The 27,589-nt window shown below is 36.2% G+C and overlaps 1 protein-coding gene and 1 pseudogene across 5 annotated transcripts in view; one reads left to right on the plus strand and one right to left on the minus strand.

Moving 5' to 3' along the window:
- Nucleotides 1–27,589, plus strand: part of CNTN5 (contactin 5) — a 1,277,146-nt gene that overhangs the window by 877,573 nt on the left and 371,984 nt on the right. The gene's annotated exons all lie outside the window — the stretch shown is intronic.
- On the minus strand, nt 20,964–25,542 carry LOC140614604 (V-type proton ATPase subunit D pseudogene; annotated as a pseudogene).

Genomic DNA, 27,589 nt, shown 5'->3' on the forward strand with positions numbered 1-27,589 from the left:
ATTTATTTATTCATTCATTCATTCATTCATTTTAGAGATATTGAGAAAGAGCAGGGGAAAAGGCAGAGAGGGGGCAGATGGGGAGGGAGAGAGAATCTCAAGCAGACTATGCTGAGTATGGAGCCCAATGCAGGGCTTAATCTCATGACCCTCAGATCACAACCTGAGCTAAAACCAAGAGTTAGACTCTTAATCAACTGAGCCATCCAAATGTCCCAAATGAAGGCTTATTTTACTTGTAAAAAGGAATAATAAAAGCTATTTCACAGGATTGTTGAGAGAATTAAGAGATAGTTTATGTAAGGCAATTAACTCAATGGTTAGAAGATAATGAGCATTAAATTTAATTTTGTCTTGAAGACCTGTCTTAAAGAATACTCCTTAAAATGCAAATTATGTGAGAGAACTGACACCTTAAATCACTATCTGCTCACACTAATGACCAGTTGGCAGGGATTAGTTGACATCAAACTGACAAAAGACAACTAACTGTAGAATGAGTGGCACTTGGAAATGTGAATGTGATGTTTTGAAGTGGAGAAAATATCAACTAAAGGAAAAATGAACTCTGACAATAAAGTAAAAGGCTACCAGGAATCACTGCCATCTTCAGGTGATCTCTTAAGATTGTTGGTATCATAAATTATTCCCTATATAAAATGGGAACAAAAAATTAACAAAGGTGAAACTAAAATATTTTGGTTGATATTTTTTCTTAAAAAATTATATTTCACATTATAAAATCTGTCTCATAACTTTGAGATTCTATAATAATGGCAGCCACTCAAGAAGTGTTTTGGAACTCTTTTTCCAAGATCACAAAAAGTAATTTTTAAAAGGATTGGCTCAGGAAGTAGGACACAAGATGGCAGAAAGGTAGGGGTCCTTGACTCATCTGGTCCCACAAACTTACCTAGGTAACTTTCAAAACATCCTGGACACCTACAACTTTGACCTAAAATGTAAAGAGAGAACAGCTGGAATGTTATAGAGAGAAAAGTGTTCACTTCTGACAAGGTAGGAAGGCAAAGGAAAAAAAAAAAAAAAAACAGGAGGGAAACCAAACAAGCTGGGCAAAAGAAGAGCCATGACAAACCTGGCCTGAAAGCCCAGCTGCAGAAAGCCCAGGCATGAAGGCCAAGCCCTGGCAAGTGGGAAATTTAAAAATCCTCACTTGAATCTTCCCTGACTGAAAAAGTGCACAGCAGGGAAATAGAGCAGAATCACAGGAGGAGCAGTGAAGCCTCAATATTCCCAGAGACACAGCAAGAGTAGAGGCACCTGGAGAGAGCTCAACACAAACCGTGGTCAGATCTTGGTAAAGAGCAAGAGTGCCACAGCCCTCTGGGGCATTTGGGAGAAGCCTGACAATTATGCAAGCTGGGACTGGAGCTCCTTTTATCCTAGAGCATGGCAATGGATGGAGGTGGCTGTGCTCCATTCCCTTCAGGAGAAGTGGACCCCAGAAGGGCACAGGAAAGAAAGAATTCTCCTGACACTGGGAACCCTTCAATTTGTGCAGATCAGTGCACCTGCAACTGCCTCCAGGAGCATCTAGGCCAGTTTGGACTGGGAGTGCAGTGTGACTTGAGTGCAGTTCGGCAACCATGGGGAGCTCTCAGCTCCAGAGCTGGAAATCTGACTAGTGTCATTTTTTTTCCACCTTTCACCTAGAAGAGGCAGGGCCTCTAGGAAACAAAGTCCTCACAGGATAAATGGTTCAAACTGAGCCAGGCACCAGGCAAGGGGCAGGCACAGACACCTGAGAATCAGTGCAGGAGACCCCTTCCCAAGAACCACTGGAAGAACAAGGGAAGAGCAACTTTACTAAACAAGCAGCACTGGAAAGTTCCAGGCCTGAGGGAAAATAGTACATAGAACTAGAGGGGGATTTTTTTTCATTACGATTTGTTTTTATTTCAGGTTAAAAATTGCCAATATTTTTTTCTCTTTTCCTGCCTTAACTACAACATTTTACCAACTATTCATTTTTAAGCTTTTTCCTTTTTGACTTTCATATTTCTATAATTACGTCTTAGATATATTCCTTATTATTGGATTCCCTTCAACATATTCAATTTAATTTAGGTAGATATACGAGTTATGGGTTTTGTTGTTGTTGTTGCTCTTTTCTGTCCCATTTTGTTTTATAATGGTGGAAGTTAGTACCTTCTAACATAGGAACCCAAATACACCTTGAACTAAGTGGAACACCGTGTTGGTTCATTCTGTGAGATTACATTTTCTCTTCCTTCCCATTCTGCCCACCTCTTTTAACTTGTTTATGTTTTTGTGGTTGATATTGGGTCTCTCTATAAGTTTGGCTGGTTTATATACATTTGGAATAGAGAATCTTCTAACATACAGAACAAAATACAATCAGAACCAAGAGGATAACCCCTAGATCCCTTCGGGGAGACTATATTCTCTCTCCACCACCACTTCTTCACTACCCCCCCTTTTTTCCTTGTTTGTTTTTGTTTTTATATTTTTACTATTTTGTTTTAAAATATGTTTTCACCCTAGTGGTCCTTTTGTTTTATTTTGCTCTGCTCTTCTTTTTCTTTTATTTTCTGGTATCTGACTTCTTCAGAATCATCTAGGGTGTATTTTACTTAGGTTGTGGTTGATACTTTTAACTCACTTACTCATAGGTAAGGACACTGAATAGGTATTATAAGCCACTCTGTGCTTAACAAAATGGCTAGAAGAAATAAATACTACAAAAGAAAGACTCAGAAGAAATACCTCTGCCACAGAATTGCTGAACATGGGTTTAAATACGATGTCAGAATTCAATTCAGAAGTACAATCATAAAATTACTGGTAGCACTGGAAAAAAGCAAAAAGGACCCTAGAGATTCTCTTACTGCAGAACTGAGATCTAACAAGCCTAAATTAAAAATATATTAACTGAGATGCAGTCTAAACTGGATGCTCTAACGCTAAGGTTAATGAGGTGGAAGACAGAGTAAGCAGCATAGAAGACAAGTTGATGGAATGGAAGGAACATGAGGGAAAAAAGAGAAAAACAATTAAGAACTCACAACGAAAGGCTTAGGGAAATAAATGATAGCTTGAGGAGGAAGAATATTTGCCTTATTGGGATTCCTGAAGAGGCTGAGAGAGAGAGAGGACCACAAAGTATATTTGAACAAGTCATATCTGAGAACTTCCCTAATCTGGGAAAGGAAACAGGCATTCAGATCCAAGAGATAGAGAGGTTCCCCACCCCCCAAATCAATAAATACTGTTCAACACCTCGACATTTAAGAGTGAAACTTGCAAATTCCAAAGAGAAAGAGAAAACCCTTAAAGCAGCAAGAGACAAGAGATTCTTAACTTATATGGGGAGAAATATCAGATTAACAGCAGACCTCTCCACAGAGACCTGGCAGGACAGAAAGGGCTGGCAAGATATATTCAGAATCTAAATGAGAAGAACATGCAGCCAAGAATACTCTATCCAGCAAGGCTCTCATTCAGAATAGAAGGAGAGATAAAGAGCTTCCAAGATAGGCAGAAACTGAAAGAATATGTGACCTCCAAACCAGCTCTGCAAGAAATATTAAGGGGGGACCTGTAAAAGAAAGAGGAGCCCAAAGAAATAATCCACATAAACAGGGACTGAATAGGTATTATAATGACACTAAATTCCTATCTTTCAATAGTTACTCTGAAATGGGCTAAATGATCCCTTCAACAAAAATGCAAGGTTTTGGACTGGATAAAGAAGCATGACTCATCTATTTTCTGTCTACAAGAGACTCATTTTAGACCTAAGGACACCTGCAGCCTGAAAATGAAGGGGTGGAGAACCATTTACTATTCAAATGGTCCTCAAAAGAAGTTGGGGTAGCAATCCTCATATCATATAAATTAAAGTTTATCCCAAAGACTGTAGTAAGAGATGAAGAGGGTCACTATATCATACTTAAAGAGTCTATCCAACAAGAAGACCTAACATGAATATTTATGCCCCTAATGTGGGAGCTGCCAAGTATATCAATTAATTAATAACCAAAGTAAAGAGATACATAGATAATATACTAATAGTAGGAGACTTCAACATGGCACTTTCAGCAAAAGACAGATCTTCTAAGCAAACATCACCAAACATACAGGGCCTTGAATGATACACTGGACCAGATGGATTTCACAGATATATACAGAATTTTCCATCCTAATGCAACTGAATACACATTCTTAACAGGTGCACCTGGAACTTCCTCCAGAAAAAAAACACATACTGGGTCACAAATCAGGCCTTAACTCATATAAAAAAACTGGGATTGACTCCTGCATATTTTCAGACCACATTGCTTTGAAACTAGAACTCAATCACAAGAATATTTGAAAGAAATTCAAATACATGGAACTTAAAGAGCATCCTACTAAAAGACGAATGGGTCAACCAGGAAATTAGAGAAAAAGTAAAAAGATCCATGGAACCTAGTGAAAATGAAAATACAATCGTTCAAAATCTTTGGGATACAGCAAAAGTGGTCCTAAGAGGAAATACATCACAATACAACCATCCCTTAAAAAATTGGAAAAAAACCCTCAAATACACAAGCTAACCTCACACCTAAAAGAATTGGAGAAAGAAAGACAAGTAAAACCTACACCCAGCAGAATAAGAGAGAAAATAAAAAACAGCAAATAGATCCTACACCCAGCAGAAGAGAGTTAATAAAGATTTGAGCAGAACTCAATGAAGAGACCAGAAGAACTGTAGAACAGATCAATAAAACCAGGAGCTGGTTCTTTGAAAGAATTAATAAGATAGATAAACCATTAGCCAGCCTTATTTAAAAAAGACAATAAAATAATGAATGAAAGAGGGGAGATCACATCCAATACCAAGGAAATACAAACAATTTTAAAAACATATTATGAGCAGCTATATGCCAACAAATTAGACAATCTAGAAGACATCAATGCATTTCTGGGAAAACCACAAATTACCAAAACTGAAACAGGAAGAAATAGAAAACCTGAACAAGCAAATAACGAGGGAGGAAATTGAAGCAAACACATAGATCAATGGAATAGAATAAAGAACCCAGAAATGGAGCCTCAACTCTATGGCCAACTAATATTTGACAAAGCAAGAAAGACTATCCACTGGAAAAATGACAGTCTCGTCAATAAATGGTGCTGGGAAAGTTGGACATCCGCAAGCAGAAGAATGAAACTGGACCATTCTCTTACACCATCACAAAGATAAACTCAAAATGGATGAAAGATCTAAATGTGAGACATAAATCCATCAAAATCCTAGAGAAGAACACAGACAACACCCTTTTTCAACTTGGCCAAAGTAACTTGCAAGATACATCTATGAAGGCAAAGGAAAATAAAAAAATCAAAAATGAACTATTGGGACTTTATCAAGATAAAAAGCTTCTGCACAGGAAAAGAAACAGTCAACAAATCTAAAAGCAACCTACAGAATGGGAGAAAATATTTGCGAATGACATATCAGTTAAAGGGCTAGTACTCAAGATCTATAAAGAACTTATTAAACTCTTCTTGGATGTTATCCAAGAAACAATCCAATCATGAAATGGGCAAAAGACAAGAACAGAAATTTCACCAAAGAAGACCTACACATGGCCAAAAAGCACATGAGAAATGCTCCACATCACTTGCCATCAGGGAAATACAAATCAAAACCACAATGAGATACCATTTTACACCAGTAAGAATGGCTAAAATGAACAAAACAGGAAACCACAAATGTTGGAGAGGATGTGGAGAAAGGGGAACCCTCTTGCACTATTGGTGGGAATGTGAACTGGTTTAGCCACTCTGGAAAACTGTGTGGAGGTTCCTCAAAGAGTTAAAAATAGAGCCACCCTACAACCCAGCAATTGCACTACTGGGGATTTACCCCAAAGATACAGATGCAGTGAAACAGTAGGACACCTGCACCTCCATGTTTATAGCAGCAATGTCCACAATAGCCAAACTGTGGAAGGAGCCTTGGTGTCCATCGACAGATGAATGGATAAAGAAGATGTGGCCTATATATACAATGGAATATTACTCAGCCATCAGAAAGGATGAATACCTACCATTTGCTTCAACGTGGACGAAACTGGAGAGTATTATGTTGAATGAAGTAAGGTTTCCCTCATATGTAACTTTTTGTTTCTCTTTTGCTGTTTTTGAGATTCTTTCTTATTTTTAATCTTTGAGATTTTAATTATGTGCTGCCATATGGACTTCCTTGGGTTCGTCTTGTTTAGAACTTTCTGCTCTTGGACTTGGATGTCTATTTCCATTGCTAGGTTAGGGAAGTTTTCAGTTATTATTTCTTCAAATACATCTGCTACACCTTTCTCTCTTCATCTTCTTCTGAGACCTCAGCAATGCAAAAATTTGTTCATTTGATGTTGCCAAGAGATTGCTTAATCTATCTTCCTTTTTAAAAATTCTTTTCTCTTTTTGCTGTTCAGCTAGTGTGATTTCCATTAGATTGTCTTCCAGATCACTGATACATTCTTGTGCATCTCCTAATTTTCTGTTGGTTCCCTCTAGTGTATTTTTACTTCAGAATTATATTCTTCAGTTCTGATTGGTGCTTTTAAATACTTTCTATCTCTTCATTAAAAGTCTCTCTCAGTTCCTCCATTCTTTTCTCCATCCTAATGAATATCTTATGATCATGACTTTAAATTGTTTATCAGCTATATTGTTTATCTCTGTTTCATTTAATTCATTCACTGTGTGTTTTTTCCTTGTCCTTTCTTTTGGAGCATATTCCTCTGTCTCTCCATTTTGCTCAATTTTCTGTGTTTATTAGGCAGAATGACTACTTCTAACATTGGAGTGGTCCTATGTATGGTGCCCCCTATGCAGTCTGTGTGTGCTTGGTGACTTTTGCTGGCTGGTTAGAACTGTGGCTCTATATGCTAGTATCTTTTAAACTGTGGCTTTTCACAGACAGAATAAAAAAGATAATATAATAAACTAAAAGGAAGAAAAAAGGAGAAAACAGAAAAAAAGAGCAAGAAGGAAAGTAAAACCAAAAAGAAAAAAAAAACATTTTTTTTTCACAAATTTTACAAAGTAAAATGGATGAAGTAAAACAGTAAAAATTTTAAAAACAAACAACATAAAATGCTGGCTGGTTTTCCATGCCCTAGCACCATGGGTGGCTGGTGTGGGTCTGTGGACCCTGGCTTCTCTGAGGTCATAAGCTCCATGTGATGAACAGACCCACCAGTAATGGGGACCCTCCAAGGATGAAGTACAACCTGCTCCATATGGCTGCCAGACCCTGCTCTAATCTGGGCTCATGAGATGGAGAGAGGGAGCACTCCTGCACTTGTTAAACATGGCTTTTCATCTGTGCCCCGATGTGACCAGGGCTGGTATTGGCTTTAGGACCCTGCTCTTGCTGAGGTCGCAATCTCTCCATAAGGAACAGACCCACTGGTTATGGACTCTGAACCTGTCCCTATAAAGCCAGACTCTGTTGCCTTGACATAAGCCCTTGACATGGAATCTGGGCCCTTGACATGTAGTATGAGAAAGAATTCTGCAGTTCTCCAGCCCTGGCAAGCCATAGCTTTTTTTTTTTTTTTTTTGCCCTGCTGTGGCAAAAGCTAGTGTGAAACTGTAGACCATAAATGTGCTGAAGTCAGAAGAAGTCAAGAAGACCAGACCTGCCTGGCATGCTGTCTGGTTTCTGCTCTGGCCCAGGCTTCCAAGGCGGGGTGGGAATATAAACCATATTACCCGAAAAGGAGAAAACCATGTTACCCAAGCTGTTCTCCAGTCCCTGTCACCTAGAGAGCTTTCCTGCAGCTCCTTCTATATTGACTTTGTAAGATATAGAATAATAAATCAATAACAGCCTGATAGTCTTTGGATTCTATAAAAAATATTACCTGGGCATAGTGTATTAAGGCTAGCCTTTTTCAATAAGAATTCTATACACAAATTAAGCCTTGTTTTCTCAGTTCTTTCAAGAATGATACATAGGTAACACTGTTCTAAATGAATAGAAAAAAGGTTAATTCATTATATACAACACATGCCTTATGGCATTAGGGATTAGATTTTTTTCAGTAAGAAATATATTGGAATCATTGCATGCCATAATTAAACTCCAATATTATTTTAATGATGGCATAGTATTCCAGAAAAGTAATATAATTTATTAACTTTGACCTTGATGTTGATATCTGAGTATTGAAGAGATTTATTGTTGTGAATAGTTTTGCAACGAACATTAACAGATATCTGTGTATATTCTAAATTATTTCTTTATTCTAAATTCCTAGAGGTGGAATTTCCTTGTGAAAGAATCAGCAGTCATGGCCTTGATAAGTATTGTCAAAATGCTCTCCAAAAAGAGTACAACAATGTAAGTCAGCCTCATCTAGTCATCTGTCCCCTAGTTGTGAAGCTCTATTCTTAGTCCACTTGTGACCTGTTTGGTATTACCCTTAGCTGAACCTCTGAATTCCAAAATGGGAACCTTGTTTGTACTCTGTAGTGGAAGTTGTGTGTGGAGCAGGAAGAACAGTTGTATTCCCTGGCTCCTCTTTCATCCTACCTCCCTGCAATCCCTCACATTCATTCTGCCTGCTGTTCTCTAGGTTCGTTTTGTCCTTCCATCAAGAATTAAGATACCTGTTCCTCTATCAAACCTACTTCAAGAAGATACTTTGCAAAGTAGAAGGGCTCAGCCTCTTTTCAGCATTCAGAAGGCTAGTCATTATTTTTGCCTCCTGCTGAAGACATAGGCAGAAGTGGAAGAAAATCTTTACCAAGGATGATAAAGAGCAGGGGATGCAGAAATAAACATCTGTCTCCCCATTGGCTGATTCACTAAAAATGCCAATCAGCATGTTACCCAAGCAAATATCCAGTGAGTTTTCTTTTAGATCTTTCAATTTAGTAAACTTCTAAAACTATATATAGTTTTTCTTTAGTTTTTTTCTTCAGAGAGTAGTAATAGGAACTAGGATAGCATTATCCAATTAATCCTCTAAATGGCTGCACAGTTTTCTTTTCTGCAAAAGGACACTGCCTGCTGTTAAGTGTTTAGCTGCAAATAGCATTTTTGGACCAGATGGGAAGAAATCCAGACTCTCCCATAGAGTTATATGTGAACCTTATTAAAAAGCCCAAATAATATCAAATATTGTAGCCTTATCTCTCTCTAGCCTGCTAATCTATTGGCATCCCATTGAAGGTCAAGGTACATGAAGGATAATAGTCTCTAGGGATCAAGTGGCCAGATGTGACTAAGAAAGTGGAAGAAAGTTAAATCTAAAGCACTACCGTCATCTTTGTCTCACCATATAAATAAATAAAATAGCCTTGCAGAGAACAGAAGTCTATTGTCTTAAGTGTGGGCTTCTCCTTAAACATAGCACTGGCGAAGAATGGAAATGTTATAGAAAATTAATCTTTCATCAATAAACAAACAATAGAAAACATGTATATAATGCTTATATAAGAAGCACAGGACTAAGATCAAGCATAGATTAATCAAGTTAATACAATACATATAAAATAAGTCTTCATATTATTTTTTATTTGTAGATGAAAACACTGAAGGAAAAGGGGAAAAGGATTCTTTACTTATTCTATGATCTTTCAAAGTTTGTGTATTTAGGAATGATGTTTCAATTTTTTTAACATCTTGTTAAGCAAAATTCTTTTAGACCCATAAAACTGTTATAGGCCATGTGAACCTAATTAGAATATGCCCATGTTTGGTGAAGAGAAGACAAGTCAGCTGCTAGGCGCTGCAGGCCCAAGATTGCTCTGGAGGTTAGTGATATAAGTGCTTTTTCTCTTATGCTGTTCTTATATATTGCAAAGAGGCATTAAGCTAACAAGCATCGAAAACGAGTGCCCTTAGACATGGCAGATCATTCATTGGAACTGTTCTTCCCCTCAGGGAAAATGCAAGTCTGGAGAGACAGAACTGGCTGACCTCGTCCAATTAACACAGTAGCAATGCAGGCAAGAACGGCCAGCAGTGACAGGACTGAGCTTCAGGGATGTGCGCTCCCAGGCTGTGGTCCAGGTTACGTCAACAAGGATCATCTGGGTGCCATTTCAGCAGTTCTGTATTGGACACAAGAGAAAGACAGAAGGGGAGAAGAGAAGGGAAAACTATAGACTATTTTTTTTTTAATTTTTATTTATTTATGATAGTCAGAGAGAGAGAGAGAGAGGCAGAGACACACAGGCAGAGGGAGAAGCAGGCTCCATGCACCGGGAGCCCGACGTGGGATTCGATCCCGGGTCTCCAGGATCACGCCCTGGGCCAAAGGCAGGCGCCAAACCGCTGCGCCACCCAGGGATCCCTAGACTATTTTTATTAAATGTGCTTAAGAACTTTGCTTTTCCCCTAGGACATGAGCCCTTTCTGAGCCTGTGTGCTGCTGCATCCTGCAGCTTGCTAAACAGGTCAGGAAGATGGGAAAACTCTGCCATACCAGCACTGCTTTCCCGTGGAAACTGACGCTCCTAAATGTTACAACACTTCAGTCGGGAATTTAACTAATGGAGTTTTTAATCTAGAAATTGAACCAGGCAGCAGAAAACTGTAGAAGGTTTCAACCTGCATTGAAAATTCACATCATTATATTTTGTATCTTCCCTCATGTTTAATAAAGAAAATGAAAATTTCCAAAAACTTACTGTTAAAGATGTAGTATCCTGCCTTCTGTTTTGGGATAATGTTTGTATCATGCAAGTGGGTTCTGAAGCTTTTTTTTTTTTTTTTCTTTTTAAAGATTCCATCCATTTATTCATGAGAGACACACACACACAGAGGCAGAAGCACAGGCAAAGGGAGAAGCAGGCTCCATGCGGGGAGCCCAATTTGGGACTCATTCCAGGGACCCCAGGACCTGCCCGAGCTGAAGGCAGACCCTCGGGCGTCCCATGTTCTGAAGCTTTTTTTTTTTTTTTAAAGATTTTATTTATTTATTCATGAGAGACAGAGACAGAGAGAGAGAGAGAGGGAGAGAGAGAGAGAGAGGCAGAGACACAGGCAGAGGGAGAAGCCGGCTCCATGCAGGGAGCCTGACGTGGGACTCGATCCCGGGACTCCAGGATCACGCCCTGGGCTGAAGGCGGCGCTAAACCGCTGAGCCACCCGGGCTGCCCCGTTCTGAAGCTTTTAAAATAAATACTGTCAAAAAATAAAATAATAAAATAATATAAAATAAAATAAAATAAAATAAAATAAAATAAAATAAAATAAAATAAAAATAAAATAAAATAATAAAATAAAATAAAATAATAAAATAAAATAAAATAATAAAATAATAAAATAAAATAAAATAAAATAAAATATAAAATAAAAATAAAAATAAAATATAAAATAAAATAAAATAAAATAAAATAAAAATTGTATTTTCTCTAAGAATGAGACCCAACAAAATAAATAAAGAACCCAAAACCATTTTGAATGGTTTTATGGAGAAGGTGGTGTGATACGTGCTGATACAGTTTCTGTGCTAATACTTAAGGATTTCCAAACCTACAGTTACGTAGGTCAAATAGCACCCTGAATCAGGGAAGTATTCACAGTGGTAATTACTCCCTGAGATTCTGATTGCAATCAGAGAGGGACAGATACTCGTGTCCCTCTCTCTATCTTGTACAGAAAAAGTTCTACTTAATTTTAGCAATCCTTGGTTTTAATTCTGTGAAATTGAAATGACTACTAGTATTATTACAAATAATAGAGAATGGTTAGCAAAACATCTGGCACATAGTGAGTGCTTACTGTATTTAAAGGTACTAAAACACTATGTGATGTGTAAAAGAGAATTTCATTCTTTGGAACAATCAGATTTTACATCTCCTTTGGGAATCAAGGCATATGATAGGAAGTGAAAAAAACTAGTAGTAGCCCTGAATTATTTTAAGTCAAGTCAGATGGGAGAAAATGGTTATTAATTCAATGCCAATTGAGCTGGGATAACTTTCAATTTATATACTCATATATAGATTGGTCTTGCCTCAAAAATCTTTACTAGAGATAATTTAAATTAATAACATAATTTCACATAATTTAATTTGGTGAATGCTTTCTAGGCATCAAGCATCAAGCCATGGACCTCACTTAAGTCATTTCTATTTAATCTTTATATAATATGAAGGAAAACCTATCTCTATTTTCAAACAATGCAACAAAGAATGAGGAACATTCAATACCTTGTTTAAGGTTACATAGAGAATAAGTGGTGAAGGCAAGGTTTAAAAAATTAGCAACTAGAATTCTAGCTGAAAGAAATTATCTGCCTTGTATCTGAATTAATAAATATATGATCTGACCCATTTCTAGATTGTGAGTTCTTACTATTCACTACTTTGAATAAACACTAACATTTGTTTAGCTTTGCCCAACTAGAGTATATCTAATGAACTGATTTACCAATCATCTAGTCTAAAAAGCTGTAAAAAAACATGGTCTTGTAAGTCATGCTAGTAAAATGCTTTAAGACAGTGTTATAATAATCTGGAAATTTCTCTAACAATATAAGAAACCAATTTAGTTATCCTCTAGCTCAGGTCCTATGTACTTTAATATTTACTAAAATTGTTTCCTACTCCTTTGTCAACAGTAAATTTGCATTTTGCTCCTATTATTTTGAATTAATTTATAGGGACTTCATTTTTAATATAATTGAGTTCAGGAAATGCATATTTCATTATTTAAAAATAGATGGGACCTTAAATGATTGAGTAAAGGAAGTAAATTAAATACATTGTTTCAGATTTCATACATACCTTACAGGTCTACATGTTTGCAAGGTAAATTAATTATGCAGAATCAAACAACTGTAAAATTCATGTAACTGAAATTTTTTCTACTTCTACACCCATACACACTTTTATATGAAGAGAAAAATGACAATTTGATAGTGTCCATGTGGTGTCATTGTGTCAATATGTATTCAACCCAATATTTGACACATTTTTTATTTTTTATTTATTTATTTTTTTATTTTAATTTGGAAAATGGTCTGAAACATTATCAAAATATTAAGATGTATTTGATTCATTAAATCAAACTAAATAATGTTCCTTATAGTTCTATGCTGATTATGTTCTAATTCTAATTCAATTCAGCAAAACTTACTGAATACCTCCTCTATATATGCATATCGTAGAACTAAAATCATGAAGGGGGTGTATTACTCTGCCCTTAAAAATAAAATGAAAACTGAAATTAAAGCAGTTAGTTTTCACCTACCTATCATCTATCTATCACCTACCTATCATATATTTATCTATCACCTATGCATCATCTACCTATCTATATCTATCCATTTATCTATCATCTATCTATCTATCTATCTATCTATCTATCTATCTATCTATCATCTATCTATTGTTTATGAAATGAAATAGAAAGAAATACAGTAATCATCAAATAGCTCAAAGTTATAATTGGGATATATCACTTCTAGATTTATCTAGACCAGTATACCTCAAACAGGAATGAGTCTTATCTTCAGGGAGCATTGATAACATCTAAAGATATTTTTGATTATTACAACTGGTAAAGGGCAAGAAAGGGGTTACAGGATGTTATTGGTATGCACTAGGTAGAGAGGGTAGAGGCTAGGGATGTTGGTAAACACCCTACAATGTACAGTAACTGTTTCACAACAATTATCTGGCCCTAAATGTTAATAGTGCTGAAATTCAGAAACTGTCATCTTTTTTAAAAAAGGATTTTATTTATTTATTTATGACAGACACACAGAGAGAGGCAGAGAGATAGGCACAGGGAGCCCAATGTGGGACTTGATTCCAGGACCCTGGGATCAGTTACTGAGCCAAAGGCAGCAGCTCAACTACTGAGCCACCCAGGTGCCCCCAGAAACTGTGATCTAGATTATAGGAAGCTTACTGCATTCAGATGATATTTTATATAAGCAATGATTTATATAATATGTACAGTTTAGTTATTTAGATCCTCAATATATTAGTATTACTGGTGACTACTCTCAGAAATAAAGATACTGGAAAATTAATGGGCTACTATTTGACAAAAGTAAAATTGGAAAGGAAAGTTATAGGAGATGAGCAAAGAAGAGTATGCTCTTTTAAAGTTATTAAAATTGGAACGGCCCCATTTGGGCCAGCACTCTAGAGTTCTCATAAAGATACTACTTCACTAATCATAAGGTATTTATTTAGGCATAGTATTATGACAATGTCAACACTATTAAGATCTCCTTGGTCACCTTATATGCATATGCACTTTCATGTTTTCCCTGATGCAATCATTGGTAGAAATACTGGTGTAGGAGAATGGCTGCCCATTCATAAAGCACAGCTATCATATTGTGTTTTAAAATTGTAATCCTATCTGAAGACTTCATTAGAGAGTTATTAAAATCGATGTGTTGTTGTCATTCTATAGTAAAGATCCACCACTGGAAAGTCTGTGCTCTTTTCCCCAGGTAGATTTAAGCATTCATTTTGACAGCATTTCTTGTAATTAAAATAAAAGCTCAGGCTAAGTTATAAGGTAATAAAGTAACAACTGTATAAAGAGGCATAACCCCAAAATGGTTGTCTGACAGCAAAAGAACTATAAATAAATAGATAAACAAACAAACAAGCAAACAAGGATGATGTCTATTTATTAGCAAGACTTCATCACAAAATCTGAATCAATAGTCTGCAGTAAAATAAACAAAAAGAAAGAACTGTTTTTATAGGTTCTCCTAATTCTTCATTTAAAATAGTTTCATTCATTTCCTCTCCCACTTCCAACATTTTTGAAAGAAACTAATATTTATATTATTACTTCTATAAATTCTATTTACTTTATATCAATATAACTGGCTCTAATTGGCATTTGCTAAAGTTTCATGATTTGTGACATTATCATCTATTTTTCTATTTATATATCTATCATCTATAATAAAATTTATATACTCCCAAGTCTTCTGAAAAAAACTTCCTTATAAATCACTTGAATTATTTTATCTATTACCTTCTAAAGGGGAAAACTGTACCCAATAAATGAATTTACAAGAGATTTATGTTATGACACATAGTAGGAAACTTTCACTAATGCATTCGTTCTCTTTTCACTCAACAATTAGTTAATTGTGTGCCAGTAACTTTGCACAATACTGAAGAGTATGGTGGTAAACAAAGTAGGTAAGGTCCCTTCCCTAAGTAAACTCACATTATGGTACAGAGACAACCAATAAGATATACAGTGGAGATGGAGAGAGAGGCAGAGAGAGAGAGAGAGAGAGAAAGAGAGAGAGAGATTATTTGATAAAGCTGGTTTAGGTAAGCTGGTCAGAGATGACTGCCCAAAGGGAGTTATTTGGGCAGAGACATGAAAGAAGTAATGATCCACACAAGTATCTGGAAAGAGTCTTTTAGACTAAAGTAAAAAATAATGCTCATGTCTTAAGTTGAAAATTGACATCAAGGCTCAGGTGGCTAGGAAGGGTTGATGAAAAGAAAGATGGTGCTAAGGTTGAAGAGATAGTAAGGTCATATGCATGTAGAGCCTTATAGAATTTATAAATCTCTGTTACCAAAGGTTGAAGAAATACTATAAGAAAATCTGATTTCACTAATGATGAAATACCAAAACACTGCATTCATCATCAGGAAGAGATTTATAAATTGCTTGCTGACACTAGTGAGTTGGAAACTGTTTTAGATGACTAGACCAATGATGTGTCATAATACTTTGGGGCAATTTAATATATTCCCAACTATCTTTAATGGAAATATGACACACTTCTTAAAGTTTCTAAATACAAATTAAGTTAAACAATTTTACTTCTTAAATAGATACCATATTTTGTACAATAATCATATGACATAGCCCCTGCTCTAGATGAATATATAATCTGGCAGGCAAGATGATATATACACAGAAAACAGAAAACAATGAGAGGACATCAGTCAGTACTGATACAGGAGGAATGTGTTGTGTGGATCATAATTAAAGAGTAGGGAGACCATATAATTTATTTAATAATCAAACTGGAACATTACTGTGAATGACAGAGGGAATAATTAATAATCTTGCTGGAGGAAATGGTACAAATTTCACTGTTCCAAGTAAATTAGGACACAAATTAGTGATATGTCCATAAAAATTTTAGAAAAGGAAAAGTAATTGTAAATTCAAATGGCTCCTGAAGTCTTCTTCAAGAAAATGACAACTGAACTTGGCTGTGTCTAGGCATGTAACTGGGGGGAAGGAAGTTGAAAATAAATTCTAGTCCAGGAAAATAACATTATAACCAATATATTGATTTAAGAATCACCCTAAGATGAAGTGGATGATTGTGAAGAGTTAAAGACAATGTTGGATGGTTAAGAAGCAGATGGGTTGAGGTATGAGTGGAACAGACTAATAGACTTGAAATCTCATGGAAAAAGTCTCATACAAGAGAGAGTCACTTATGATCTATTGGTAGGCATATGACATAAATAGAGTAAAACTCCTCCTAAACTTCAGTTTGATGTTAGATGGGATTATTGCAGAACAACATAATGTATAAAATGTACAGATATTTTAACTCTACTTTATATGTTGCATGATAGATTGGAAGAATAGTATATGGGTATATTACTGACATGAGAAGTCAAGCCCCACTTTTATGCAGAAGTATATTTTTAAATAAGAGTAAATGTTTTATTAGATTTTTAGAGTGACTGCTATACTGATTCTGCAAAAGGGAAAATTATATATATGTATATGTATATATGGTAGCATTTTATATAATAATAACCACTTAGGAACACTTCTTACATTCCTAAAATTATGTTAGCACTTTTTATGAAATTTCTTTCCACATTTTCTAAGCTAGGTGTTACAATTGTTTTATAGATGAATAAACAGAAGTCAGGTAATTAGTGAAGGCTGCACAGCTGCTTCAGTGATGGTGAAAATATTCAAACACATTTTTGCATTGGTATGAAGTCCATGGCTTTTCTGTGGTGCCACATTACCTTACATATGCCTACTGAATTAAGTCTCTTGTGGCTCGGTTCTTGCACAGAGGTCCCGGTTGAAATAGGAAGCTGGGTACTTACTAAAGCATCTTATTTCATTAAACTATGATATGATTGGTGTTAGTACCACAAATATTTTAAGCTTTTCCTTCCACTAAAAATAAGGAATGAGTACTAGAATTAAAAAAAAAAATGTATCTTCCTTCTCTGCCCATGCTCTATTATGATTATCCTGATATTTATTTTTTAAGTTTTTATTTAAATTCCAGTTAGTTAACGTACAGTGTAATATTAGTTTCAGATGTACGATATAGTGATTTAACACTTTCAGGATGCCTGGGTGGCTCAGCAGTTAAGCATCTGCCTTTGGCTCAGGGCATGATCCTGGAGTCCCAGGATCGAGTCCCACATCAGGCCTGCTTCTCCTTCCGCCTCTCTCTGTGTCTTTCATGAATAAATAAATAAAATCTTAAACACACACACACACACACACACACACACTTCCATGATGACCCAGTGGTCATCAGAGTAAGTGGACTTCTTAATTCCTATCACCTATTTTACCCGTCCCTCCAACCCCAATAACCATCAGTTTGTTCTCTGTAGTTTAAAGTCTTTTTCTTGATTTATCTCTCTCTCTCTTTTTCTCCTTTGCTCATTTGTTTTGTTTCTTAAATTCCACATATGAGTGTAATCATATGCTATTTGTCTCTCTCTGACTTATTTTTCTTAGCATAATACTCTCTAGCTCCATCCATGTCATTGCAAATAGCAATAGTTCATTCTTTTTAATGTGGCTGAGTAATATTCCATTGCCTGTGTGTGTGTGTGTGTGTGTGTGTGTGTGTGTGTGCATGTGTGTATGTGTATAAAACATTGGACTATCTGAAAGGAAAGCCTCCCCAAAGAGTTTCCATTAACTTGAGCCACAGTCAACAGCCAAATGGAACAACCAACTTTCAACACCATAGAAGGCTGATCATATCCTGTCTTTAACCAAATTCATTATTTAGACTGCCCCCATGTATATGCTGGTCACTAAAACTGTAGAGATAGAACTTGCCCCTGTTATCCCCGACCCCACTGTCATAGGCCAGTTTTATAAATATATGTCATGTTTTTGAGTGTATTTATTTATTTGACTCTAAAGAACTCTGCTAGTTTGAATGTGTCTTTGTTCTATATGCAGAGCTGTGCAATCTAGGGGCAATCCTAACTCCTCTGGGGCTGGGGCTGGGTTTCAGGGGGAGCAGATATATATATACACAGACACTACTTCTACTTTATCCATTCTTCAGTCATTTGAACCCCAATTGAGCAGTTTCCATAATTTGGCTATTGTAGATGCTACTGCTATAAACATCCAGGTACATGTATCCCTTTGAATTAATGGTTTCATATTCTTTGGGTAAATACTTAATAGTGTAATTGCTGAATTATAGGTTAGTTCTATTTTTAACCTCTTAAATAACCTCTATACTGTTTTCCAGAGTGGCTACACCAGTTTGCATTCCCACCAACAGTGCAAGAGAGTTCCCCTTTCTCCACATCCTCACCAGCTCCTGTTGTTTCTTGTGTTTTTGATTCCAGCCATTATTACAGGTGTGAGGTGATATCTCATTGTAGTTTTGGCTTGATATCCCCTGATGATGAATGATATTGAGTGTCTTTTCCTGCATCAGTTGGTCAGCTGTATATCTTTGGAAAAATGTCTATTCATGTCTTCTGCCCATTTTTTAGCTGGATTGTTTGGTTTTGGGGTGCTGAGTTTTATAAGTTCTTTATACATTTTGGATACTAACCTTTTATCAGATATGTCATTTATAAATATCTTCTCGCATTCCATAGGATGTCTTTTAGTTTTGTTGATTGTTTCCTTCACTGTGCAGAAGCTCTTTATCTTGCTGAAATTCCAATGATTTATTTTTGCTTTTGTTTCCCTTGCCTCTCGAGACATATCTAGAAAAATATTGCTAACGTCAATGTCAGAGAAATTACTACCTGTGTTCTCCTCCAGAATTTTATTGGTTTCCTGTCTCACACCATAGGTCTGCAAACCATTTTGAATTTATTTTTTTGTGTAGTTTAAAAACATGGTTGAGTTTCATTCTTTTGCGTGTTGTTGTCAAGTTTTCCCAGTGTCATTTGTTGAGGAGACTGTCTTTTCCCCATTGGATATTCTTTCCTGCTTTGTCAAAGATTAATTGACCATAGAGTTGTGGGTCCATTGTGATGCCTCCAGCTTTGGTTTTATTTTCAAAATTGCTTTGGCTACTTGGGATCTTTTATGGTTCCATACAAATTTTAGGATTGTTTGTTCTACTTGTGTGAAAAAATGCTGTTAGTATTTTTTAAAGATATTTATTTATTTATTTATGACATGAAGAGAAAGAGAGAGAGAGAGAGCGCGCTCAAGCAGGGAGGAAGGGCAGAGGGAGAAACAGACGGCCTGCTGAGCAGGGAGCCTGATACAGGACTCAATCCCAGGACCCTGGGTTCATGACCTGAGCCAAAAGCACACACTTCACTAACTGAGCCACCCAGATGTCCTACTGTTGATATTTTTATAGGGATTGCTTTAAATGTGTAGATACACATTTTAACAATATGTGTTCTTACAATCCATGAGTGTAGGATGTTTTTCATTTCTTTGTGTCCTCTTCAATTTCTTTCATAAGTATTTCCTAGGTTTCATAGTACAGATCTTTCAACTCTTTGGTTAGGTTTATTCTTAGGCATCTTATGGTTTTTGGTGTAGTTGTAAATGGGATTGATCCCTTGATTTCTTTCTGCTGCTTCATTATTGGTGTATAGAAATGCAATAGGTTTCTGTACATGAGTTTGTATCCTGTGACTTTACTGAATTCATGTATCAGTTCTAGCAGTTTTTGGTAGACTCTTTGGGGTTTTCTGCATAGAGCATCATATCATCTGAAAATACTGAAAGCTTAACTTCTTCCTTGTCAATTTGGATGCCTTTTATATCTTTCTGTTATCTGATTGCTGGGGCTAGGACATCCAGTATGATGCTAAATAACAGTGGTGAGAGTGGATATTCCTCTCTTGTTCTCGATCATAGAGGAGAAGCTCACAGTTTGTCCCCATGGAGGATGATATTAGCTGTGAATTTTTCACCACTGACCTTTATTTTGTTGAGGAATATTCCCTTTAAACTTACTTTGTTGAGGGTTTTAATCATGAGTGGATGTTGTACTTTGTCAAATGCTTTCTCTGCATCTATTGAGAGGGTCATATAGTTCTTATCCTTTCTTGATTAATGTGGAATATCATATTGATGAACTTGCGAATATTGAACCACCTTTACAACTCACAAATAAGTCTCACTTTATCATGGCAAATTATTTTTTAACGTACTGTTGGATTTGGTTTGATAGTATTTTATTGAAGATATTTATTGAATTCCATTTAAGTAATTTGTGTGCAGCCACACATTTCTTCAGGGGATCCCTAGAAATCAGACTCTCTTATTTTTATCTTTTACAGTAAATTCCTAAATCACATTAAAATTGGCAGATCTCCCATGACAGACAGGACAGAGATCCATCATTCAAGGAAAACTAGGAAAGGTTTCATAGAGTTTGGGAGAAGTACTATGGTAACACAAGGATGGCTGCAACAATCTCACATGACAGTGCCAATGTGTTGGAGCAGGTAGGAACAAATGGTGCTGCAGGGACAGTTGGCCTAAGACCACTGATGTTTCCTAAGAGGAATTTTCTAATATGCTTGGTAAGCAGATCACTTGCAACAGATGTAAATGGAGTAGGGTACCACTTCTGCAAGTTCCTGGGCAGGGTCTACAAATCTCATGTGATAAAAGGTTACTGAATTATGATTTTGCAAAGACAATCCCATGACCAAGATCCAGGGAAATTTTACCACCAGTGAAATTCTTAGGCCAAAAATAAATAGTTACACATACAAAAACTACACATTGTGAATTAAAATGGTGTCATATTAGGGTTTATGAAAGAGCCAGACCAGAAAAGATTTTCAAACATAATATTCTCATCCTTCTCTTCAAACAAAAATTAAGATGTTCCATCACCTCTCCAGCTGCCTTGCATTTCTCCAAGTCCTTCTCAGAGTTTTTCTTGAAAATCTTCTCCAGAGCACTGGGTGGCTCAGTGGTTGAGCATCTGCGTTTGGTTCAGGTTGTGATCCCAGGGCCTGGAATTGAGTCCCGCATCAGGCTCCCCAGAGGAAGCCTGCTTCTCCCTCTGCCTATGTCTCTGCCTCTCTTCTACTGTGTCTTTCATGAATGAATAAATAGAATCTTAAAAAAAGAAAGAAAATCTTTTCATTCTCCTGTATTTTCTTTAACCAATAGAACTCTTCTCACCCTTTCTCATCCAGCTCTGTGATGATATAAACAAGAATATGCTGAATCTCAGGAATGATGGCATATTCCACGTTACACAGCTATTGGTTATCTTAATAGGTTCATCCAAAGTAACAAAGGAAGTCTGAAGGGAAGCTAGTTCCACCAGGAATTCCACTGCTTTAACATAATTCCTGTTTAATTTATCCAATTGTTCCCCACTTCTGGCTAACCCAGTCAGTTCATAACTATCAGTTCTTTCATGGTAATGTTCAAACACTGGGAAAGTAACACCTGCTATATTATCTTTCTTAGCTAGAATCCTCACTGGAGCTTTATTTACATTTTGGGTAACTGTGGTGTTGAAGTTTCCTGCTGTGAACTTGACCTCAGTAAGTGAAAAGGCAGCTTTTCTCATCATTTCACCCATCAGCATTCTAGTCTTGATTATCTTCTTTAGGATCTGTTGAAATTGAAGAGCTACGGAATCAGATTTTTTCTTGAGGAGGCTTCAACCTGTCTGTACTCCTTTTAATAGGCTTTCATGATGGTTTCATGCACGAGGGAAAAATTTTAATTTGGTCTTTGACCTAACATTCAGCCCGGGAAATGTGGCTGCAACCATCTCCAGCCACAGGGTCCTCCTCTATGCTGTCAGCTGGTTGTCAAGATTATAGTATTTTTATTTTAGCTATTATAGTTCCTCCTAATCCTATGATTTTGGAAAATATCACTGAGTCTATTACCAGAATTATTAATTAACCAACAAAGTAAAACAGGTTTAGAAGGGAAAAAGTATTATAGAGCCCACACTTGTGGAAAATGTAATCCATGTTAAACAAAGAAGTCTGAACAAGTGGTGTGTTAATAAGTAAATCCCTTCTATATCCAGGAACTAGAACTGTTATAGTTTAAGGTGGTAGGGCACTGACTGACCAAAGAATAGCCACTTTAGAAAACTGGTAAACTTTTGGACAAATAAGTAAATCAGAAAAGGGAAAATATGGAAAAGGAATTAAATAAGGGATAACCAATATATTTTTCCCATTCAAATTTTTTATGTCCAAAGCATATGCACACCATCTATCTCTGAATATCTAACATTTGTAGCTAACATGTATATTAGGCTCATAATGATAACAATTAATTTTTGTCTTTCAAAGATTTTATTTACTTATCCATGAGAGACACAGAGAGAGAGAGAGAGAGAGAGAGAGAGGCAGAGACACAGGCAGAGGGAGGAGCAGGCTCCATGCCGGGAGCCTGATGTGGGACTCGATCCCAGGACTCCAGGATGATGCCCTGGGCTGAAGGCAGGCGCTAAACCGCTGAGCCACCCAGGGATCCCCAATTAATTATTTTAATGATATTAATTTTTAAAAGGCATATTCATTTCTTAAAATGTGTTCTTTGATTCTTCAAAACTCCCTGTTACTCAAACTGGACTTTAAAAAAATATATTTTATTTCTTTATTCATGAGAGACACAGAGAGAGGCAGAGACATAGGCAGAGGGAGAAGCAGGCTTCATGCAGAGATCCCGATGTGGGTCTCGATCCTGGGACTCCAGGACCACGCCCTGGGCCAAAGCGGTGTCCACGCCGCTGAGCCACCCAGGTGTCCCAAAACTGGACCTTATCATAACATCTAGTTCACAAGTAGACTTTGATGATAATTTGAAGAGATTAACTACTCTAAGGCTAATATTATATAAATATATACAAATATGTTTATGAAACTCAAAAACCACCTTGATTATTGCAGAAAATCTCTTAAAGAATTAAAAAGACCATAAATTTTAAGTACTTCTTATACCATTTATATTAGTATAAATCATACCAACATTCCTATTTTTTCAAAGAAATCCACTAAAAAATGTCTAGCCAGAAGTTTCATGCTACATGAATGCACGCAAATAGAAATTTGAAGATTTATTACAGTGATTATATGTCAACAGAGATAAATATGTATTACATGATTAGGATTATTTTTTTCTCAAACAGGTGAGCCATAGAGACCAGCCTCCAGAGCAGAAAATAAACCATTTCAATGCCTTTTGATAGACAATATCCACTATTTCTATATGGTGCAAGAGAATGTGACAAATAAACTACCTTCATTAAAGATTTGCATGAAGGATTAATGAGCATTAGTTAAGCCATAGAAGCACAACGAAGGCTTATGAAAAATTACATTGAGCATAAGAGGTTTAGTGGGAAAGAATCTTATAATAGTTTATCTTACTTGAAGATTCTCTACTGTACCTATATGATAAATGTAACTCAAAAACAACCAAAGTTCCACATTTAACATGCAAAATTTTGGCAAATCACAACTCTAGAGCGGGTTTTGTCCTCTGTGATTTGCCTACTAGAAAGGGAGTAAATTATAAAACTCATATTTGTTTCTGTTAGTATTTATCCTGCAATAAGTCTTCAAATTTGCACCATAAAATTTGCATAGCATGAAGTTAAAAGAAGTAAAGATATCTTAAAAATTCTCCATCAATAAAAAGTATTGAGTGTTTTGAATACCTATGAATTTTCTTTTGCTTTCAATACATAGACTAAATTAAAATTTATTTTAGTTGTATACAAATGACAAATAACTTTTGGATAGAAGATAACATTTCACTATTCAACACAGAAAAATGAGAAAACTTTTTTAATTTTTTTTAAAATCAAGGTTGCCATTTTTCTCCCTTTGGACTGTTACCCAAGATTAATGCTCTCTGCTCATCAGGCACTGCCATCTTGTGGACTCCTGTTAATTCTAGAAAATTCTGGTTAATATAAAAACCATAATGTATGGGACTTTGGGGAGGCTAAATATTTGGAAGATTCTGTAAATCCTAATGTTAGATGAGATCAGGAATAAATACCCATATTTGTAATCATGTAATGATATTGCTTTTACCCCATGGACATCTGCCTTTAAGGCACATTCTGATGCTATTTTATAGCAGATTTCTTTATTTTTTAAATAAATTTATTTTTTATTGGTGTTCAATTTACCAACATACAGAATAACACCCAGTGCTCATCCCGTCAAGTGCCCCCCTCAGTGCCCGTCACCCATTCACCCCCACCCCCTGCCCTCCTCCCCTTCCACCACCCCTAGTTCGTTTCCCAGAGTTAGGAGTCTTTATGTTCTGTCTCCCTTTCTGATATTTCCCACACATTTCTTCTCCCTTCCCTTATATTCCCTTTCACTATTATTTATATTCCCCAAATGAATGAGAACATATAATGTTTGTCCTTCTCCGATTGACTTATTTCACTCAGCATAATCCCCTCCAGTTCCATCCACGTTGAAGCAAATGGTGAGTATTTGTCATTTCTAATGGCTGAGTAATATTCCATTGTATACATAAACCACATCTTCTTTATCCTTTCATCTTTCGATGGACACCGAGGCTCCTTCCACAGTTTGGCTATTGGGGCCATTGCTGCTATAAACATTGGGGTGCAGCAGATTTCTATGCTAGCAAGACACATCCCTACCATTTCACATAGTTAAGACTTCTGTTGCTCTCTGACAGTTTAATCAGATTGTGACTAAATGATTAATAGAAATATCCAGAAACCTGCTTTTATCTGGTGAGTGGAATTTAGACACTGCTCTGATTAGTTATTACAAAGCATCAAAGTTTCAATTGGAAAAATCAGGCCCCATATCATATATAACTCAACCTAATACGTACCTGAAACCCCTATTAATGAGGTTTTCTTTTTTTCAAATAAAACTTTCTACTCAATAAGAATTTTTGGCCAAGTTTTGATTTCTGTACCTTAGTTTCCCCATCATAAGTTGAGTTACCTATCCTCATAAGGATTACATAAATTAACATATACATAGAACACACAGTGCCTGCTACATAGTAAGTGCTATACAAGCTATGCTTGTAGGTGTAAATGCTATAGGTGCCAACCCAGATCTCCTCTACCTGGTTCATGTGCCTATCTGTCAGCTGCCACATCTCCAGAGAATTTCCCTTATCTATGTAATTGTGCTCCTTACCCTCCTGGCACCTCATCTGTCCCAGCTAGCAGCCAATGCCCAACTGATGTGGGAGAGGAGGATACAAAAGGCTGAATCTCTTTACCTTCCACTGCCACACTCACAAATTCTGCAGTTAAATGTGTGTTCCAGAGTGACAAGTGGGATTAGTGTGAAACTAATCTCTGGCAGGAACCACATCCTTGCTTAGCTTCTTTTTTTCCCCCCTTCTTACTGTTTCCTGCCTTTAAATCCCTTCTCCTGGGAACACCTCATCAATAAATCATATTCAAAGAATGTCCTTCTGAGATTCCTTTTCTACAAAACTGACCTTCACTATTGTTTCTATTACTATTAAGCGATCTAAGGTTCTGATTTAATGATAAATGAATTTAAATTACCTTGGTTATGCCTCATAACCAAGGATGGCTCATGAAGTCTTCCTGTAATTCTCCATGCATGTCTTTTCTTTAAGGTAAACCTTTCATACTTTTGATAAGCGCATCAAGGTGATCTTCCCTAACAAAATTCTAGAGTATGTATATCTTGTTGATTAAGAGCTGTGATCACTGGGCTTTGACAATGAATTGTGGGAAGTCCAGAGTAAGTGCTTTTTAATGCAAAGTTCCAAGCCTAAGGTGAACTCCTGCCACTCACTAGCACAGTGATGAGTAAATGCTGGTCCCTGACCTGATGGAGTTTACAATTCAATAAAAATAATTTAAAAACCCCTTAGCAAAGCAAGAGATTTTGGTTGCCTTTTGAAAAGAGTTAGCAATGACCTTTATATGTAGACAGTGGGCTCTTGGGATTTAAAAACAAAAAGTCCTCTCTTGCGGGAAGCATTCCACACAGAAAGTAAAAATAGCTTACTATCACTAAGGTGGTATAATCACTTGAACTCTATGACTTGGAATTCACTTATTCAGATTCATGTGAGTCATGGATCATGAGAATACCAGTTTACTACTGTTTCTATTGTAAATATTCTTTTATTTATCTTTTATTTTGCTAAAGGTGTTTTGAGTCATATGCATATAAAATTTTATTTTGTCTTGGTGATATAATTTTGAAGTAGAACTCTGCTGCTTCTGACTCTAAGATTACAAACTAATGAAAATACATGTCTCAAAAACTTTTCCTGAGAAAAGAGGAATTAGTACTTTGTTTTGTTCAAGCAAGATAATTGAAATTTAAAGTAATAACACAGCCTATCTTTGTATGGAAGCAATTTCATTTTTTAAGCATGACAAATGTTCTCTCTTATATTCTTGACAACACTTTTAAAACATCTTGATTCCTAAGGCACTAACCAAGTGTCAGTTAGATAGCTTTATTCTATTGTTGTTATCAGGATCCCTGCCTCTGGCTATGTTTTAAAGGTGCAACTCTTAACACTTGTAGAAATTAAATCAAAAGGTACAAGGTTAAAGGTGAATCTGCATTCTTTCACATCCTGTATTAAACTAGGTCATGTATACTGACCTAACAGCTATTCTTACTGAGTAGTTATGTTGAATACTCTCATATAATCCTCAGTACAACATATAATACAAATTTCGCTATCCCGTTTTATGGATACTGAAACTGAGGTTCAGAAAGATTACACTGTAATAATTTAAGCAGTATGATATAATGATAAGAAATAGGCTTGGAGTGAGTCAGACAAATTTGAATTTTCCCACTGATATGTAATTAGCTGTAGTTTTCTACTGTTTTCTTTACCTGTTTGAGCTTCAGAATTCTTTTAATGAAGATGATTATAACAACAATAATAACCAACTGAATCTAGTTCTGTAGAACTAACCTTTCTTGTGCTAACTCATTTAACCTACAATCTCCTCCATTTTACAGATGAGAAGACTAAGACTTTAGTAAAATTAAATCAGCAGATCACACAGGCATCTCTGAAACTCTGATCTTTGTGATGGCAAAGCCCATGGTCTTATTCACTCATAATTCTGCCTTCTAACAGGGGGTGGGGGTAGGGTGATGGGATTGGAAAACTGTATAAAGTATGTGACTTATAATAAAATCTCAAGTTATTCCTTTCCTGGTCCCACTATATATCTCCATACTATCCTAAGTAGTGTTTTGCATATAATAATTTATCACTACTTAATTGTTGACACTTCCAGTTATCTTTTTTTTTTTTAAATTAATTTATTTATTCATGAGCGATAGAGAGAGAGGGAGAGACACAGGCAGAGGGAGAAGCAGGCTCCATGCAGGGAGCCTGATGTGGGAC

Source organism: Canis lupus, chromosome 23 (genome assembly GCF_048164855.1).
Source record: "Canis lupus baileyi chromosome 23, mCanLup2.hap1, whole genome shotgun sequence".
NCBI lineage: Eukaryota > Metazoa > Chordata > Mammalia > Carnivora > Canidae > Canis > Canis lupus.